Below are 14,641 nucleotides of genomic sequence, written 5' to 3' on the forward strand. Positions count from 1 at the left end.
GTTTGATCGGAGCGGTAGGAAGTTCACTGTAGAGGTTACAAACTGGGTGTTAATCACTCGTCCAAACACCTCGGGGAAGGTCTGAGACAAGAGCCAATCGCTGTCCTCACAGGACATCATCTGACCAGATGAGCGAGTGCACAGACAAAATGGGTCAAAACGCGGTGTTCACGCACGAGACGTTGGTAAGCGAAAGAGCGAGTCAACTGATGCGATCCCCGTGGACTTGGAAACACTCGCGGCTGGCGCAATGAGTTCAATGTGTGAACCAACACAAGATGGAACCCAATTCAGACTACTCTCCTACCGCTCTTTTATCTACAAAATTATAATAATATAAAGTTGAAGAACACTGACCGCTGAGACAAATTAGTTGTCTTCGTGTTGTGTGTCTTTTTTGTAAGTAACACTGTTCCAAGTAACTAAAGTAAAATTATTATTTTTTAATACAAGGATATAGTTTCTACAGTGTTTTCAAACCACAAAAGTGACATAAAATTATAGCAACAGTTTGCTGCTCCCGCCCTAAGGCCCACTCGAACGATAACAAAAGATAACTAACGATAATATCGTTCACAACAACGTATAAAGTCATGTTTATCAAGCGCGCGCTACAGTCTGCAAATGTTCATTAAATTTGGGGTGGATTCTGATCTTCTGTCAATCATTTTATTGTTCATCAACTAAAAAAAAAAAAACGTTTTGAACATGATTCCAACAATATCGCTCTTCGGTGTCGTTATCATTGTCGCACCAGAGCTCTGGTGTGGACCCTATTCTAAGTGAACTTGGTATGGCTTATGTCTTTTTTGTAAATAAATTAAAGACTATCCCACGTACACTGTTTTCTTTTTTCTTACAATAGTTTCAACCGTGTTCTCGAAGCAAACATTGTTGAAAAAAGTTGGATAGATTTATAATGTCACAATTGGATGTTATAACGTCAGAATTTGCAAGATATAAATTTGCAATTCTGAGAAATATTCAGCCGTTTTTTCCTCAGAATTGGACGTTATAACTCGCAATTGCGAGTTTATATCACAGTTCTGAGAAAATAAGTCATAATTGCAATATATAAACTTGCAATTGCGAGAGAAAACTCAGAATTGCGAGATATAGCCTAAACCTGCAAATGTGAGAAAAAAGTAAGAATTGCGAGTTTATATCTGACTTTATTTCTCGTAATTGTGAGTTTTTATAGCACAATTCTGAGAATTGGGAGATTTTTTTTTAACTTTTTAGCTCAAAAAAGACGTAAGCACCAGAATGTAGTGTTTGGACCAATCACAGGGAACTCATTTACATATACCCACCTCCTCCGTTTCACTTTGAATAGTTTGCGTTGTTTTAGACAGAATAGTGGCATTACATTATAAAACATCGAAAAATATAAAACAAATGTCTAAATGTTTGTGTTCTTCACATCAAATATTTTGTTTGTCATAGTTCACCAGCCAACCACAATTGAGAAGTATTTCTACCTGGTGAGGTTACATAAGGATCTCGCTAAAGCTTGTTTGATCGGAGCGGTAGGAAGTTCACTGTAGAGGTTACAAACTGGGTGTTAATCACTCGTCGAAACACCTCGGGGAAGGTCTGAGACAAGAGCCAATCTCTGTCCTCACAGGACATCATCTGACCAGATGAGTGAGTGCACAGACAAAATGGGTCAAAACGCGGTGTTCACGCACGAGACGTTGGTAAGCGAAATAGCGAATCAACTGATGCGATCCCCGTGGACTTGGAAACACTCGCGGCTGGCGCAATGAGTTCAATGTGTGAACCAGCACAAGATGCTGGAACCCAATTCAGACTACTCTCCTACCGCTCTTTTATCTACAAAATTATAATAATATAAAGTTGAAGAACACTGACCGCTGAGACAAATTAGTTGTCTTCGTTTATGGCGGTGTTGTGTGTCTTTTTTGTAATTAACACTGTTCCAAGTAACTAAAGTAAAATTATTATTTTTTAATACAAGGATATAGTTTCTACAGTGTTTTCAAACCACAAAAGTGACATAAAATTATAGCAACAGTTTGCTGCTCCCGCCCTAAGGCCCACTCGAACGATAACAAAAGATAACTAACGATAATATCGTTCACAACAACGTATAAAGTCATGTTTATCAAGCGCGCGCTACAGTCTGCAAATGTTCATTAAATTTGGGGTGGATTCTGATCTTCTGTCAATCATTTTATTGTTCATCAACTAAAAAAAAAAAAAAACGTTTTGAACATGATTCCAACAATATCGCTCTTTGGTGTCGTTATCATTGTCGCACCAGAGCTCTGGTGTGGACCCTATTCTAAGTGAACTTGGTATGGCTTATGTCTTTTTTGTAAATAAAGTAAAGACTATCCCACGTACACTGTTTTCTTTTTTCTTACAATAGTTTCAACCGTGTTCTCGAAGCAAACACTGTTGAAAAAAGTTGGATAGATTTATAATGTCACAATTGGATGTTATAACGTCAGAATTTGCAAGATATAAATTTGCAATTCTGAGAAATATTCAGCCGTTTTTCCTCAGAATTGGACTTTATAACTCGCAATTGCGAGTTTATATCTCACAGTTCTGAGAAAATAAGTCATAATTGCAATAAATAAACTTGCAATTGCGAGAGAAAACTCAGAATTGCGAAATATAGCCTAAACCTGCAAATGTGAGAAAAAAGTAAGAATTGCGAGTTTATATCTGACTTTATTTCTCGTAATTGTGAGTTTTTATTGCACAATTCTGAGAAAAGATGTCAGAGTTGCAAAAAAAAAAGTCTATTGCGAGAAAAAAAGACAGAATTGCGAGATACAGCTAAACTCGCAATTGCAAGAAAAGACTTCACATCTCACAATTCTGATATTATAACGCGCTATTGCCACTTTATATCTCGCAATTCTAAGAAAAAATGTAGGAGGCGATCTTGATACAGATTGTACTGTTTTAGTAACAATAACAGGAAAATAAAAAAATAAAGACTGTACAATCACAACAGAACCTGAGGGTACTTAAATTAATAAAATAGCAAACAAACAACGTAACAACGAATATTATTAAATTCTTAGCTCAAAAAAGACGTAAGCACCAGAATGTAGTGTTTGGACCAATCACAGGGAACTCATTTACATATACCCACCTCCTCCGTTTCACTTTGAATAGTTTGCGTTGTTTTAGACAGAATAGTGGCATTACATTATAAAACATCAAAAAATCTAAAACAAATGTCTACATGTTTGTGTTCTTCACATCAAATATTTTGTTTGTCATAGTTCACCAGCCAACCACAATTGAGAAGTATTTCTACCTAGTGAGGTTACATAAGGATCTCGCTAAAGCTTTTTTGATCGGAGCGGTAGGAAGTTCACTGTAGAGGTTACAAACTGGGTGTTAATCACTCGTCCAAACACCTCGGGGAAGGTCTGAGACAAGAGCCAATCGCTGTCCTCACAGGACATCATCTGACCAGATGAGCGAGTGCACAGACAAAATGGGTCAAAACGCGGTGTTCACGCACGAGACGTTGGTAAGCGAAATAGCGAATCAACTGATGCGATCCCCGTGGACTTGGAAACACTCGCGGCTGGCGCAATGAGTTCAATGTGTGAACCAGCACAAGATGCTGGAACCCAATTCAGACTACTCTCCTACCGCTCTTTTATCTACAAAATTATAATAATATAAAGTTGAAGAACACTGACCGCTGAGACAAATTAGTTGTCTTCGTTTATGGCGGTGTTGTGTGTCTTTTTTGTAAGTAACACTGTTCCAAGTAACTAAAGTAAAATTATTATTTTTTAATACAAGGATATAGTTTCTACAGTGTTTTCAAACCACAAAAGTGACATAAAATTATAGCAACAGTTTGCTGCTCCCGCCCTAAGGCCCACTCGAACGATAACAAAAGATAACTAACGATAATATCGTTCACAACAACGTATAAAGTCATGTTTATCAAGCGCGCGCTACAGTCTGCAAATGTTCATTAAATTTGGGGTGGATTCTGATCTTCTGTCAATCATTTTATTGTTCATCAACTAAAAAAAAAAAAAACGTTTTGAACATGATTCCAACAATATCGCTCTTCTGTGTCGTTATCATTGTCGCACCAGAGCTCTGGTGTGGACCCTATTCTAAGTGAACTTGGTATGGCTTATGTCTTTTTTGTAAATAAAGTAAAGACTATCCCACGTACACTGTTTTCTTTTTTCTTACAATAGTTTCAACCGTGTTCTCGAAGCAAACACTGTTGAAAAAAGTTGGATAGATTTATAATGTCACAATTGGATGTTATAACGTCAGAATTTGCAAGATATAAATTTGCAATTCTGAGAAATATTCAGCCGTTTTTCCTCAGAATTGGACTTTATAACTCGCAATTGCGAGTTTATATCTCACAGTTCTGAGAAAATAAGTCATAATTGCAATAAATAAACTTGCAATTGCGAGAGAAAACTCAGAATTGCGAAATATAGCCTAAACCTGCAAATGTGAGAAAAAAGTAAGAATTGCGAGTTTATATCTGACTTTATTTCTCGTAATTGTGAGTTTTTATTGCACAATTCTGAGAAAAGATGTCAGAGTTGCAAAAAAAAAAGTCTATTGCGAGAAAAAAAGACAGAATTGCGAGATACAGCTAAACTCGCAATTGCAAGAAAAGACTTCACATCTCACAATTCTGATATTATAACGCGCTATTGCCACTTTATATCTCGCAATTCTAAGAAAAAATGTAGGAGGCGATCTTGATACAGATTGTACTGTTTTAGTAACAATAACAGGAAAATAAAAAAATAAAGACTGTACAATCACAACAGAACCTGAGGGTACTTAAATTAATAAAATAGCAAACAAACAACGTAACAACGAATATTATTAAATTCTTAGCTCAAAAAAGACGTAAGCACCAGAATGTAGTGTTTGGACCAATCACAGGGAACTCATTTACATATACCCACCTCCTCCGTTTCACTTTGAATAGTTTGCGTTGTTTTAGACAGAATAGTGGCATTACATTATAAAACATCAAAAAATCTAAAACAAATGTCTACATGTTTGTGTTCTTCACATCAAATATTTTGTTTGTCATAGTTCACCAGCCAACCACAATTGAGAAGTATTTCTACCTAGTGAGGTTACATAAGGATCTCGCTAAAGCTTTTTTGATCGGAGCGGTAGGAAGTTCACTGTAGAGGTTACAAACTGGGTGTTAATCACTCGTCCAAACACCTCGGGGAAGGTCTGAGACAAGAGCCAATCGCTGTCCTCACAGGACATCATCTGACCAGATGAGCGAGTGCACAGACAAAATGGGTCAAAACGCGGTGTTCACGCACGAGACGTTGGTAAGCGAAATAGCGAATCAACTGATGCGATCCCCGTGGACTTGGAAACACTCGCGGCTGGCGCAATGAGTTCAATGTGTGAACCAGCACAAGATGCTGGAACCCAATTCAGACTACTCTCCTACCGCTCTTTTATCTACAAAATTATAATAATATAAAGTTGAAGAACACTGACCGCTGAGACAAATTAGTTGTCTTCGTTTATGGCGGTGTTGTGTGTCTTTTTTGTAAGTAACACTGTTCCAAGTAACTAAAGTAAAATTATTATTTTTTAATACAAGGATATAGTTTCTACAGTGTTTTCAAACCACAAAAGTGACATAAAATTATAGCAACAGTTTGCTGCTCCCGCCCTAAGGCCCACTCGAACGATAACAAAAGATAACTAACGATAATATCGTTCACAACAACGTATAAAGTCATGTTTATCAAGCGCGCGCTACAGTCTGCAAATGTTCATTAAATTTGGGGTGGATTCTGATCTTCTGTCAATCATTTTATTGTTCATCAACTAAAAAAAAAAAAAAACGTTTTGAACATGATTCCAACAATATCGCTCTTTGGTGTCGTTATCATTGTCGCACCAGAGCTCTGGTGTGGACCCTATTCTAAGTGAACTTGGTATGGCTTATGTCTTTTTTGTAAATAAAGTAAAGACTATCCCACGTACACTGTTTTCTTTTTTCTTACAATAGTTTCAACCGTGTTCTCGAAGCAAACACTGTTGAAAAAAGTTGGATAGATTTATAATGTCACAATTGGATGTTATAACGTCAGAATTTGCAAGATATAAATTTGCAATTCTGAGAAATATTCAGCCGTTTTTTCCTCAGAATTGGACTTTATAACTCACAATTGCGAGTTTATATCACAGTTCTGAGAAAATAAGTCATAATTGCAATATATAAACTTGCAATTGCGAGAGAAAACTCAGAATTGCGAGATATAGCCTAAACCTGCAAATGTGAGAAAAAAGTAAGAATTGCAAGTTTTTATCTCGCAATTCTGACTTTGTTTCTCGTAATTGTGAGTTTTTATTGCACAATTCTGAGAAAAGATGTCAGAGTTGCAAGAAAAAAAGTCAATTGCGAGAAAAAAAGACAGAATTGCGAGATACAGCTAAACTCGCAATTGCAAGAAAAGACTTCACATCTCACAATTCTGATATTATAACGCGCTATTGCCACTTTATATCTCGCAATTCTAAGAAAAAATGTAGGAGGCGATCTTGATACAGATTGTACTGTTTTAGTAACAATAACAGGAAAATAAAAAAATAAAGACTGTACAATCACAACAGAACCTGAGGGTACTTAAATTAATAAAATAGCAAACAAACAACGTAACAACGAATATTATTAAATTCTTAGCTCAAAAAAGACGTAAGCACCAGAACGTAGTGTTTGGACCAATCACAGGGAACTCATTTACATATACCCACCTCCTCCGTTTCACTTTGAATAGTTTGCGTTGTTTTAGACAGAATAGTGGCATTACATTATAAAACATCGAAAAATCTAAAACAAATGTCTAAATGTTTGTGTTCTTCACATCAAATATTTTGTTTGTCATAGTTCACCAGCCAACCACAATTGAGAAGTATTTCTACATGATGAGGTTACATAAGGATCTCGCTAAAGCTTGTTTGATCGGAGCGGTAGGAAGTTCACTGTAGAGGTTACAAACTGGGTGTTAATCACTCGTCCAAACACCTCGGGGAAGGTCTGAGACAAGAGCCAATCGCTGTCCTCACAGGACATCATCTGACCAGATGAGCGAGTGCACAGACAAAATGGGTCAAAACGCGGTGTTCACGCACGAGACGTTGGTAAGCGAAAGAGCGAGTCAACTGATGCGATCCCCGTGGACTTGGAAACACTCGCGGCTGGCGCAATGAGTTCAATGTGTGAACCAACACAAGATGCTGGAACCCAATTCAGACTACTCTCCTACCGCTCTTTTATCTACAAAATTATAATAATATAAAGTTGAAGAACACTGACCGCTGAGACAAATTAGTTGTCTTCGTGTTGTGTGTCTTTTTTGTAAGTAACACTGTTCCAAGTAACTAAAGTAAAATTATTATTTTTTAATACAAGGATATAGTTTCTACAGTGTTTTCAAACCACAAAAGTGACATAAAATTATAGCAACAGTTTGCTGCTCCCGCCCTAAGGCCCACTCGAACGATAACAAAAGATAACTAACGATAATATCGTTCACAACAACGTATAAAGTCATGTTTATCAAGCGCGCGCTACAGTCTGCAAATGTTCATTCAATTTGGGGTGGATTCTGATCTTCTGTCAATCATTTTATTGTTCATCAACTAAAAAAAAAAAAAAACGTTTTGAACATGATTCCAACAATATCGCTCTTCGGTGTCGTTATCATTGTCGCACCAGAGCTCTGGTGTGGACCCTATTCTAAGTGAACTTGGTATGGCTTATGTCTTTTTTGTAAATAAATTAAAGACTATCCCACGTACACTGTTTTCTTTTTTCTTACAATAGTTTCAACCGTGTTCTCGAAGCAAACATTGTTGAAAAAAGTTGGATAGATTTATAATGTCACAATTGGATGTTATAACGTCAGAATTTGCAAGATATAAATTTGCAATTCTGAGAAATATTCAGCCGTTTTTTCCTCAGAATTGGACGTTATAACTCGCAATTGCGAGTTTATATCACAGTTCTGAGAAAATAAGTCATAATTGCAATATATAAACTTGCAATTGCGAGAGAAAACTCAGAATTGCGAGATATAGCCTAAACCTGCAAATGTGAGAAAAAAGTAAGAATTGCGAGTTTATATCTGACTTTATTTCTCGTAATTGTGAGTTTTTATAGCACAATTCTGAGAATTGGGAGATTTTTTTTTAACTTTTTAGCTCAAAAAAGACGTAAGCACCAGAATGTAGTGTTTGGACCAATCACAGGGAACTCATTTACATATACCCACCTCCTCCGTTTCACTTTGAATAGTTTGCGTTGTTTTAGACAGAATAGTGGCATTACATTATAAAACATCAAAAAATCTAAAACAAATGTCTACATGTTTGTGTTCTTCACATCAAATATTTTGTTTGTCATAGTTCACCAGCCAACCACAATTGAGAAGTATTTCTACCTAGTGAGGTTACATAAGGATCTCGCTAAAGCTTTTTTGATCGGAGCGGTAGGAAGTTCACTGTAGAGGTTACAAACTGGGTGTTAATCACTCGTCCAAACACCTCGGGGAAGGTCTGAGACAAGAGCCAATCGCTGTCCTCACAGGACATCATCTGACCAGATGAGCGAGTGCACAGACAAAATGGGTCAAAACGCGGTGTTCACGCACGAGACGTTGGTAAGCGAAATAGCGAATCAACTGATGCGATCCCCGTGGACTTGGAAACACTCGCGGCTGGCGCAATGAGTTCAATGTGTGAACCAGCACAAGATGCTGGAACCCAATTCAGACTACTCTCCTACCGCTCTTTTATCTACAAAATTATAATAATATAAAGTTGAAGAACACTGACAGCTGAGACAAATTAGTTGTCTTCGTTTATGGCGGTGTTGTGTGTCTTTTTTGTAAGTAACACTGTTCCAAGTAACTAAAGTAAAATTATTATTTTTTAATACAAGGATATAGTTTCTACAGTGTTTTCAAACCACAAAAGTGACATAAAATTATAGCAACAGTTTGCTGCTCCCGCCCTAAGGCCCACTCGAACGATAACAAAAGATAACTAACGATAATATCGTTCACAACAACGTATAAAGTCATGTTTATCAAGCGCGCGCTACAGTCTGCAAATGTTCATTACATTTGGGGTGGATTCTGATCTTCTGTCAATCATTTTATTGTTCATCAACTAAAAAAAAAAAAAAACGTTTTGAACATGATTCCAACAATATCGCTCTTTGGTGTCGTTATCATTGTCGCACCAGAGCTCTGGTGTGGACCCTATTCTAAGTGAACTTGGTATGGCTTATGTCTTTTTTGTAAATAAAGTAAAGACTATCCCACGTACACTGTTTTCTTTTTTCTTACAATAGTTTCAACCGTGTTCTCGAAGCAAACACTGTTGAAAAAAGTTGGATAGATTTATAATGTCACAATTGGATGTTATAACGTCAGAATTTGCAAGATATAAATTTGCAATTCTGAGAAATATTCAGCCGTTTTTTCCTCAGAATTGGACTTTATAACTCACAATTGCGAGTTTATATCACAGTTCTGAGAAAATAAGTCATAATTGCAATATATAAACTTGCAATTGCGAGAGAAAACTCAGAATTGCGAGATATAGCCTAAACCTGCAAATGTGAGAAAAAAGTAAGAATTGCAAGTTTTTATCTCGCAATTCTGACTTTGTTTCTCGTAATTGTGAGTTTTTATTGCACAATTCTGAGAAAAGATGTCAGAGTTGCAAGAAAAAAAGTCAATTGCGAGAAAAAAAGACAGAATTGCGAGATACAGCTAAACTCGCAATTGCAAGAAAAGACTTCACATCTCACAATTCTGATATTATAACGCGCTATTGCCACTTTATATCTCGCAATTCTAAGAAAAAATGTAGGAGGCGATCTTGATACAGATTGTACTGTTTTAGTAACAATAACAGGAAAATAAAAAAATAAAGACTGTACAATCACAACAGAACCTGAGGGTACTTAAATTAATAAAATAGCAAACAAACAACGTAACAACGAATATTATTAAATTCTTAGCTCAAAAAAGACGTAAGCACCAGAACGTAGTGTTTGGACCAATCACAGGGAACTCATTTACATATACCCACCTCCTCCGTTTCACTTTGAATAGTTTGCGTTGTTTTAGACAGAATAGTGGCATTACATTATAAAACATCGAAAAATCTAAAACAAATGTCTAAATGTTTGTGTTCTTCACATCAAATATTTTGTTTGTCATAGTTCACCAGCCAACCACAATTGAGAAGTATTTCTACATGGTGAGGTTACATAAGGATCTCGCTAAAGCTTGTTTGATCGGAGCGGTAGGAAGTTCACTGTAGAGGTTACAAACTGGGTGTTAATCACTCGTCCAAACACCTCGGGGAAGGTCTGAGACAAGAGCCAATCGCTGTCCTCACAGGACATCATCTGACCAGATGAGCGAGTGCACAGACAAAATGGGTCAAAACGCGGTGTTCACGCACGAGACGTTGGTAAGCGAAATAGCGAATCAACTGATGCGATCCCCGTGGACTTGGAAACACTCGCGGCTGGCGCAATGAGTTCAATGTGTGAACCAGCACAAGATGCTGGAACCCAATTCAGACTACTCTCCTACCGCTCTTTTATCTACAAAATTATAATAATATAAAGTTGAAGAACACTGACCGCTGAGACAAATTAGTTGTCTTCGTGTTGTGTGTCTTTTTTGTAAGTAACACTGTTCCAAGTAACTAAAGTAAAATTATTATTTTTTAATACAAGGATATAGTTTCTACAGTGTTTTCAAACCACAAAAGTGACATAAAATTATAGCAACAGTTTGCTGCTCCCGCCCTAAGGCCCACTCGAACGATAACAAAAGATAACTAACGATAATATCGTTCACAACAACGTATAAAGTCATGTTTATCAAGCGCGCGCTACAGTCTGCAAATGTTCATTACATTTGGGGTGGATTCTGATCTTCTGTCAATCATTTTATTGTTCATCAACTAAAAAAAAAAAAAAACGTTTTGAACATGATTCCAACAATATCGCTCTTCGGTGTCGTTATCATTGTCGCACCAGAGCTCTGGTGTGGACCCTATTCTAAGTGAACTTGGTATGGCTTATGTCTTTTTTGTAAATAAAGTAAAGACTATCCCACGTACACTGTTTTCTTTTTTCTTACAATAGTTTCAACCGTGTTCTCGAAGCAAACACTGTTGAAAAAAGTTGGATAGATTTATAATGTCACAATTGGATGTTATAACGTCAGAATTTGCAAGATATAAATTTGCAATTCTGAGAAATATTCAGCCGTTTTTTCCTCAGAATTGGACTTTATAAGTCCCAATTGCGAGTTTATATCACAGTTCTGAGAAAATAAGTCATAATTGCAATATATAAACTTGCAATTGCGAGAGAAAACTCAGAATTGCGAGATATAGCCTAAACCTGCAAATGTGAGAAAAAAGTAAGAATTGCAAGTTTTTATCTCGCAATTCTGACTTTGTTTCTCGTAATTGTGAGTTTTTATTGCACAATTCTGAGAAAAGATGTCAGAGTTGCAAGAAAAAAAGTCAATTGCGAGAAAAAAAGACAGAATTGCGAGATACAGCTAAACTCGTAATTGCAAGAAAAGACTTCACATCTCACAATTCTGATATTATAACGCGCTATTGCCACTTTATATCTCGCAATTCTAAGAAAAAATGTAGGAGGCGATCTTGATACAGATTGTACTGTTTTAGTAACAATAACAGGAAAATAAAAAAATAAAGACTGTACAATCACAACAGAACCTGAGGGTACTTAAATTAATAAAATAGCAAACAAACAACGTAACAACGAATATTATTAAATTCTTAGCTCAAAAAAGACGTAAGCACCAGAACGTAGTGTTTGGACCAATCACAGGGAACTCATTTACATATACCCACCTCCTCCGTTTCACTTTGAATAGTTTGCGTTGTTTTAGACAGAATAGTGGCATTACATTATAAAACATCGAAAAATCTAAAACAAATGTCTAAATGTTTGTGTTCTTCACATCAAATATTTTGTTTGTCATAGTTCACCAGCCAACCACAATTGAGAAGTATTTCTACCTGGTGAGGTTACACAAGGATCTCGCTAAAGCTTGTTTGATCGGAGCGGTAGGAAGTTCACTGTAGAGGTTACAAACTGGGTGTTAATCACTCGTCCAAACACCTCGGGGAAGGTCTGAGACAAGAGCCAATCGCTGTCCTCACAGGACATCATCTGACCAGATGAGCAAGTGCACAGACAAAATGGGTCAAAACGCGGTGTTCACGCACGAGACGTTGGTAAGCGAAATAGCGAATCAACTGATGCGATCCCCGTGGACTTGGAAACACTCGCGGCTGGCGCAATGAGTTCAATGTGTGAACCAACACAAGATGCTGGAACCCAATTCAGACTACTCTCCTACCGCTCTTTTATCTACAAAATTATAATAATATAAAGTTGAAGAACACTGACCGCTGAGACAAATTAGTTGTCTTCGTGTTGTGTGTCTTTTTTGTAAGTAACACTGTTCCAAGTAACTAAAGTAAAATTATTATTTTTTAATACAAGGATATAGTTTCTACAGTGTTTTCAAACCACAAAAGTGACATAAAATTATAGCAACAGTTTGCTGCTCCCGCCCTAAGGCCCACTCGAACGATAACAAAAGATAACTAACGATAATATCGTTCACAACAACGTATAAAGTCATGTTTATCAAGCGCGCGCTACAGTCTGCAAATGTTCATTAAATTTGGGGTGGATTCTGATCTTCTGTCAATCATTTTATTGTTCATCAACTAAAAAAAAAAAAAACGTTTTGAACATGATTCCAACAATATCGCTCTTCGGTGTTGTTATTATTGTCGCACCAGAGCTCTGGTGTGGACCCTATTCTAAGTGAACTTGGTATGGCTTATGTCTTTTTTGTAAATAAAGTAAAGACTATCCCACGTACACTGTTTTCTTTTTTCTTACAATAGTTTCAACCGTGTTCTCGAAGCAAACACTGTTGAAAAAAGTTGGATAGATTTATAATGTCACAATTGGATGTTATAACGTCAGAATTTGCAAGATATAAATTTGCAATTCTGAGAAATATTCAGCCGTTTTTTCCTCAGAATTGGACTTTATAAGTCCCAATTGCGAGTTTATATCACAGTTCTGAGAAAATAAGTCATAATTGCAATATATAAACTTGCAATTGCGAGAGAAAACTCAGAATTGCGAGATATAGCCTAAACCTGCAAATGTGAGAAAAAAGTAAGAATTGCAAGTTTTTATCTCGCAATTCTGACTTTGTTTCTCGTAATTGTGAGTTTTTATTGCACAATTCTGAGAAAAGATGTCAGAGTTGCAAGAAAAAAAGTCAATTGCGAGAAAAAAAGACAGAATTGCGAGATACAGCTAAACTCGCAATTGCAAGAAAAGACTTCACATCTCACAATTCTGATATTATAACGCGCTATTGCCACTTTATATCTCGCAATTCTAAGAAAAAATGTAGGAGGCGATCTTGATACAGATTGTACTGTTTTAGTAACAATAACAGGAAAATAAAAAAATAAAGACTGTACAATCACAACAGAACCTGAGGGTACTTAAATTAATAAAATAGCAAACAAACAACGTAACAACGAATATTATTAAATTCTTAGCTCAAAAAAGACGTAAGCACCAGAACGTAGTGTTTGGACCAATCACAGGGAACTCATTTACATATACCCACCTCCTCCGTTTCACTTTGAATAGTTTGCGTTGTTTTAGACAGAATAGTGGCATTACATTATAAAACATCGAAAAATCTAAAACAAATGTCTAAATGTTTGTGTTCTTCACATCAAATATTTTGTTTGTCATAGTTCACCAGCCAACCACAATTGAGAAGTATTTCTACATGGTGAGGTTACATAAGGATCTCGCTAAAGCTTGTTTGATCGGAGCGGTAGGAAGTTCACTGTAGAGGTTACAAACTGGGTGTTAATCACTCGTCCAAACACCTCGGGGAAGGTCTGAGACAAGAGCCAATCGCTGTCCTCACAGGACATCATCTGACCAGATGAGCGAATGCACAGACAAAATGGGTCAAAACGCGGTGTTCACGCACGAGACGTTGGTAAGCGAAATAGCGAATCAACTGATGCGATCCCCGTGGACTTGGAAACACTCGTGGCTGGCGCAATGAGTTCAATGTGTGAACCAACGCAAGATGCTGGAACCCAATTCAGACTACTCTCCTACCGCTCTTTTATCTACAAAATTATAATAATATAAAGTTGAAGAACACTGACCGCTGAGACAAATTAGTTGTCTTCGTTTATGGCGGTGTTGTGTGTCTTTTTTGTAAGTAACACTGTTCCAAGTAACTAAAGTAAAATTATTCTTTTTTAATACAAGGATATAGTTTCTACAGTGTTTTCAAACCACAAAAGTGACATAAAATAATAGCAACAGTTTGCTGCTCCCGCCCTAAGGCCCACTCGAACGATAACAAAAGATAACTAACGATAATATCGTTCACAACAACGTATAAAGTCATGTTTATCAAGCGCGCGCTACAGTCTGCAAATGTTCATTAAATTTGGGGTGGATTCTGATCTTCTGTCA

Source organism: Gobio gobio, assembly GCF_949357685.1.
Source record: "Gobio gobio genome assembly, chromosome: 6".
Lineage (NCBI taxonomy): Eukaryota > Metazoa > Chordata > Actinopteri > Cypriniformes > Gobionidae > Gobio > Gobio gobio.